Source organism: Coffea arabica, chromosome 10c, assembly GCF_036785885.1.
Source record: "Coffea arabica cultivar ET-39 chromosome 10c, Coffea Arabica ET-39 HiFi, whole genome shotgun sequence".
In the NCBI taxonomy this organism is placed as follows: Eukaryota; Viridiplantae; Streptophyta; class Magnoliopsida; order Gentianales; family Rubiaceae; genus Coffea; species Coffea arabica.
The window spans coordinates 18,525,467-18,532,481 of NC_092329.1; the positions used below are offsets into that span (position 1 = coordinate 18,525,467).

The window sequence follows — 7,015 nt, forward strand, 5'->3', positions numbered from 1 at the left end:
CTAGTCAAAATTTATAACAGAAGTCTTAACAAAATTACAACGGATGGTTCCTCCATATTTCTCCAAGAGTCGGTCCTGTTAAGGAAAACAAAACTATAGGGTGAGCTAACGCTCGTGAGGCCAAGAACACACATGCAAGCACTTAGTCAAATAACAATCCCAAATTTAATAAATAAAGCCATGTCTTTTCAATAATCAATCAATCAAACATGAAAGGTAATCAGAAACAATTCAAGGATATAGTAGCTCTCAGGAGCTAAGTTCCACTCGATCTGCCGTTGTCATTCGTATACCTTCCCGCATTGACCCTCCTGTCAACCGGGTCGCTATTTCCATTTCCGTAGATCACCACTTACTTTCCTCCGTCCACCGTACACCCCAAGGGCCCACAATGACCATATTTGGGCGATACTCAACGAGTATGCCAAGAAAGACCTCTTAATAGGTCGAGCTTATGTGTATCTCATGGCTCGTCCAAATCCCCGACCAAGCCCATTGCTGGCTCGAGTCTAAGGACGGCCTATGAGTTTGGGCGTCCCCCATTCATTTGAAAGTCGAGGAGGTTCACTCCAACGACATAAGCATTCATGACATAACATTGCATTTCATTCATTCATTCAATACATTTCATTCATTCATTTGAAATTAGAATGAGTGCGATAAAGTACGCACCCGCCCTTATTTTTAAAACTTTCAACAAATCCCACAAATAAGCAAGTATCAAAATTCACACACTTGACACTCACCGAGCAATTCAATAAGAATTATTTTCCGGAAGTTCAAGTGTCCGCGGTGAGATCCTCTTGAAGGTCTCCTTGCGCGCCTGGCAATTTAATAGCGAATAATCATACAATTAACCCACTTATCAAGAAAGATTGTACACTAGTACAATCTAAGAATTATTTTGCAAAAAGGAACCTCAATTACACGTAAATCGAGGTTCAACTTGCCTTTTATTAGGTACAATATTATTTGAGTTTTTATCATGAAAATCGTAAGCAAAACGTTTAAGAACATCAAAAGAATAAAGAGTTTTTGAAAAACTCTATTTCTTTGAAATTGGAAAATTTTCCAGTTTTATGATGAATCTTTGAAAAATCATAACTCGCTCGGTATAAGTCGAGAATTGGAAAACTTTATACCGTTGAAAACCTCTTAGAGAGTACTATAAGTTCCTAGAAGACACGTTTCCATGAATCGAAGTGAAAAGTGGTCAAAAATGAGATTGAAGACGCAGGGTCGGTTTTCATGGCAGAATTAAGTTGGATTTCGGCCAACTTTGAAAATTCGGCACGATTCACACGTTGCAAACCGGCCTCTGAAATTTGCAGCTCAATTAGTGTTGCAAGTGAAGTTTATAACAAAACAAGCGGATCAAGAATCGGAGTTTCGAGTACCAAGATACGATAGCTCAAAGTTGAGCAAATTCAAGACTGGATGAGAATTTTCCAGATTTGAACCCCCAACTTTAGAATTTTAACTAGGTATCGAAACGAACTTGAATTGGCACCAAAATTGGCACTATTTCAATACTATATGGAAAGTATCTCTCTATCGAATTTCGGGGAAAAATACCTTCGGCAAGGTAGTTAATTAGTCAACCAAAGTTCAAGAAAAATCCTAAGGCAATCTGCCTTTGACTTTCATTTTCCAAATTTCCAATCGTTTAACCAAGAAAGTTATCCAACCATGGTTCATTTGTGAAATAAGGGTCTAAGATATATCCATGATATCTTTGGTAAGTGTTTAATATCAAAAACATCAACTAACAAGTTCACTCCAAGATTTGGTTCCAAACCAGTCCAAAGATTAGGGTTTTCCAAAACAGAGCAGTCCACTTGCTTCAGTCACAACTCAGTCATTATAGCTCGAAATCGAGCATGGCTTACGCCGTTGGAAAATGCATTCATAGATTTAAAATATCACAGAAGAAATCGTTTCCAAATTCGGCACCCATCTGGTTCAAATTCGGGCATCAAGTTGCTGCCTGAACACTTCATTCCAGAAGAACAGAGTAACAGGACAGCGAAATTAAAACATTTGGTTCGGCTTGCTCACAAAGAATCAGAACGTGCATTATATACCAAATTAAAGCTAGGAATGTCTAGTTTCAAACGCCACCGACGGCACCTGATTTCGACATCGGAGGACAGAGTTATAGCCAAAATACTACTGCTGGTCAGAGCATACGCGAATCAGTTTTCCAGATTTGCTGGTTTCTAAAACAAAATTCATTTGCCCATTCAAACCTCATTATTTTTCAATGAAATTTTTCACACATCTAATACATCCTACAAACATCCAATTCAAGCAATTAAACCATTAAAAATTGGCCTGGAAATGGCCGAACATGGCAGGGGCAAAATTGGAAATTTTAGCTTCTTACACCCAATGAAGTTCCTATTAATTACCCACCACTAATGCATCATTATAATCACTAAACCAACAATATAATCACCATCAATCATCACATCAGCAACAACAACCCAAGTGTGGGAATTCCAAGAGCCCACAATCACATTTTTACACCATACAAAAGCTAACCAAATGCATGCATGAACTTAACAAGGCAAGATAGCTTCCAATCTTCAAGTTTTCAAGGGTAGATCATCACTTACTTTGGGGTTGATGTTCAAGCAGAATTTCGGTCCTTTTTGCCCCCAGAAAAACCGTGAGTTTTAGCTTTCTTTTGCATCTCAAAATGCTCCTCAAGTGTCAAGCTAGGTGTGGTGCAAGTTTGGTTAAATTTGGAGGTGATTTCGGGTGGTTTTGGGTGAGATTAGTTGTGCAGAAATTTTAGAACAAGGAGTTAGAGAGAGGGAGTGTTTTGGCCGGCCATGAGGAGAGAGAAGAGAGAGTGTGTTTGATCTAAGTTAGCTTCCAAGAGAAGGTGCAATGTGTGGTGCAAAATCACCCAAAAGTCAACTCTCATTAGGGGCCGTTTGGTGTGATTACGGCTCGATTTTCTCGCGCGTTTGGTTCACTAGTGCACTAAACCTCTAATGCATATATATTCATGTAAATATTCTTCACTCTTAATTGTCCCGAAATAAGGGTCTAAAGTCCCTCAAATGAAGTCGCGCGTGTGAAAACGCGTACCGTCAATTTTACCGCTATAACGCGAAACTTTCGAAAAATTCTTGTAACAATTGCACTACTAACTATCACTTGGATATTTATTCATAAGATCACCTATTTTAGGACCATAGTACAGGTCTCCAATATTCCAAGCTTATCGTGCTACTACGCGGATAAAATCTCCAAGTACTATTCACTATTTTTACTAAACGCGCTCTAGGAAATTAATTTTCGAAACGAATCATTTTAAAAATATAACGAAGTTATATTACCATGTATTTAGATCTAATAAGACTAGAAAATATTCCTTGGAAATAAAATCCAATTAAATAATTTATTAAGCCATAAATTAGGCATAAAATAATAGTTTTTGAGAGTCCTCACAGGGATTGTGGACACCTTAGCTCTTCAAAACAACTTCACTAGACCACTCACTATCACTAAAAGGAAAGATTTTATGGAGTAGAAATGGATGTAAGCAAATGTTTTTGGGTGATTTGCACCAAGTAGTAGCTAGAACTTGAAGAGTTTCTTCTTTCTTCTTGCTAGAGAGGGCCGGCCATAAGGAGGAGAAGAAATGGTGATTTTTGAATGATTTTTGAGATATTTAATCCTTTGGTCAAAAAAGTCAAAAATTGGAATAGTGTTTCTTAAGTCATGTCCACTCTAATGGTGACAAGTGTCACCTCATTAAATGCAATCTTATCTTTCTTTTCCCTCTCACATCAATCAAATCTCACTCTCTACTTATCTCTTAACACCCGATAAATTTTACACAGTATCCGAAATTTAACCTAATTGGCCGAATTTTTCCAAACTTTTCTCACTAGTGGGTCCCACGTCCAATATATATTCTTAATTTTCTAAAAACTCTCCAATATTAGAAAAATCATCTAAAAACTATAATTACTCATAAAATCACCAAAAAAATATTCCTAAACCAGAAAATGCAGAAAACATGCCATTAAAGGGGATAACCCTAGGAAAATTATTAAGAGGATTTACGGGTCCTCACACTCTCTCCCCCTTAAAAGAATTTCGTCCTCGAAATTCCTTATCATTGATTACTCTGGGATTAAATTGAGCACTATACGTAGCTAACAGATCGGTACCCCTTCACTGGCCAGGTTCAGTAAATTATTACCTTCCACGTCCTCTAAGGGGTCAAAGACTTGATGTTGTTTTAAGGAGTACACCCGAGAGGACACTTTCGATCCATCCTTGTCCCCCTTCGGTTGGGCAGGGTTAGTCGTAGTTGGTGGCAGAGTCCCTTGCCACTCGCGCAGGCGAGCTGGACAGTTAGCAATTTGATGTTCGGCACTCCCACAGAGCAAGCATTTTCCTCCTTTCCTCCAGCAATTGTCCTCCGAGTGGTTTAATTTTCCGCAATACCCGCAGGGTCCGCGTGCTACAGAAACCGAGCCTTCTCTTGATGGGCTCTCTTGTGACACTCCCGGCATCCTTACTCCTCCCGTTCCTCGTCCAAACTTGGGAGGGGTACTTTCATCCCCTTGCCCCGAACTACTTCCAGGAAATCCTCTCTTTTTCGCCTGGAAGTTTTTCACCTGGAGCCTAGCATTCTCTACTCGTTGTGCCTTCTCCACTGCTTCGCCGAAGGCGTTGATTTGGGCTGCCGCGAAGTCCTTCTGGATTTCTACATTCAGACCCTGGACAAATCGCCGTATTCTTCGTTGCTCGGTCATGATGAGTTCGGGCGCAAATTTGGATAGACGGGTGAATTGGCTCTCATATTCCGCCACAGTTTGAGCTCCTTGGCGGAGTCGAATGAACTCGTCTTCCTTCCTCTCCTGAACTAGAGGAGGGAAAAACTTTGCATTGAACTCTCTGATGAAATTCATCCAAGTCCTGGGTGTCTGCTCCCTTTCCCATTTCTGTCTAATTACGTTCCACTAGGAACGGGCTGCCCCCTCAAGTTGGAACACGGCAAAAGTCACCTGCCGTTCGTCAGAGTAGTGTAGGGTTGCAAATATGTCAACCATCTTTTCAAGCCACCTCTCGGCAACGTCCGGGTCGGGTCCCCCAACAAACTTTGGCGGAGCGAACTTTTGAAAACGTTCGAGAGCTCTATCTTCGCTCTCGATATGATGGCCAGGGTTTCCGGGGTTTCCAGGGTTAAGGTTTGGGTTCTGGGCTTGTTGCTGCACTACTTGTGCTAGCAAGTCTGTCATTTGCTGCATAGCAGCAGCTATTTGCACATTAGGGTTTACTTGCGGTTCCAGATTGGGTCCAGTAGAGGTTTCCCCCGTACCCCTAACCGGTGTAGGTTGTCTAGTTCTGCGTCCACGGCCTCGATCACTCCGAGTGCCTTCCATCAATCTAAGTCAATCTAGGTCACCAAATAAATACACTGTTAAAGGGCACCTAACCCTTCCTTCCGTAGCACCAGACAGGAACAAGGAAACAGGAATAAGTAACTCAAACAATTACCGCGAAGAGCATTTAAACACATAACACGTATACATAGATCACATAACCAGGTTAAGCAATTATACGGAACAGTCAGTCAAGTACATACGAAGTCATTCCATGAAACAAAAGGGTCTTCCAAAAGTACTATAGACACCTAGGTCACAAGTACAAAAGAACTCACGAAAAGCTTTTCCCTTTTCTAGGGTTTCGTCCAAATATTTATATCTTAATCAAGGTCGATCACGCTTAACCACACCCGAACAAACCACACGAAGTTCCATAGAATCGCCTTTCTAGTTCACCAAATCCTTTCTAACCTAGGCCCTCATATCTTTCGTATCCGGGCGCAAGAATCCCATCTAAGATAATTCACAACTCGAGCCGGCCGGTCCCAAGAGTAAACCATCCTTATTAAAGATTCCTACCCAACATACATACCTAGCTTCCTCGAGTCCCATGATAATGATTCGTACACTTATCACATGCCCGGTTCATAACTTACGCTCAAACGAGCACTTAAACATATTCATGAAATTAGGACCACAACACCACTTGGTCCAGTCTCACTCCGCGCAGAGACCACGCGAAGTGGCTCTGATACCACCTGTGACAGCCCCACCTTCCCCTAAGGCGAACCAAAGGGGTTAGCGGACTGCCTGCCCAGCTCTCGCCAGGACTAACGGTACAGTTTACGTCGTTCTATTACGTTCCGGAACATACCATTGCGCGCAAACAAGTCAAAATCACGAAATAAAAATAACCGAAAATCGAAGCCGAAGATGAACAGTAAAATCACGTCAGAATCCGGATTCAGCACTGTTCATCCTCGCCAATTTTTTTCTTTTCCGTTTGAAAAGCGTGTCACTCCGAAATTCATCCAAACAATAACCATACATAAATATACAATGGAAATCAACATTTACAAGCCAAACGGCCTACCAAAATATCCGTTTAGTTCATGCATATACAAGTAGCCATTTACACACCAAACATTGGTGGAAACAAAGCACTTAGGGTTTTCACCCTCAAGGAGCTATTCAAAATACATATACATGAGCTCAACTTGCATCCAACTATCACAACCTTTTCCAAAAGTGTTCATTTTCCTGTAAGGAAAACAAATGACACGGAATGAGCTAAAACCCAGTGAGCAACTAACACAATAACAACCAATAGCATATAGCATAACCGATCACTTAAAGTACCCAAATAAGCAATGAAGCAAAACGGTAAAAGGATACGGTCGGCTCTCAAGAGCCCATTTCCACGCTTGCAATCTTGATCCAACCTCATTGACTCTCCGTCAATGTTAAAAGTACCAAACCGTAGACCACCTTTTACTTCCAATCCTTCCACCTAACATACCCCAACCGGGCCCGCACTTCATTTTAGTAGTTTTGGTAATACTCGAGTATACCGGAACCAAGAGTCTCGTTACTACAAGGTTCCTCAGTACAGTCCCCGTGGCATGACAATTTTCACGACCAAGCCCTCGCTGGCTCGATCC

At 41.2% G+C, this 7,015-nt stretch overlaps 1 long non-coding RNA gene across 1 annotated transcript; it reads right to left on the reverse strand.

Annotated features, from left to right (window-relative positions):
- Nucleotides 1-60: 60 nt before the first annotated feature.
- Nucleotides 61-2,657, reverse strand: LOC140016110 (uncharacterized). The gene is made up of 3 exons (XR_011822450.1): nt 2,619-2,657; nt 747-823; nt 61-75 (listed from the first exon to the last, which is right to left on the reverse strand). It is a non-coding gene; the product is annotated as an uncharacterized lncRNA (long non-coding RNA).
- Between the last annotated feature and the right edge of the window lie 4,358 nt (nt 2,658-7,015).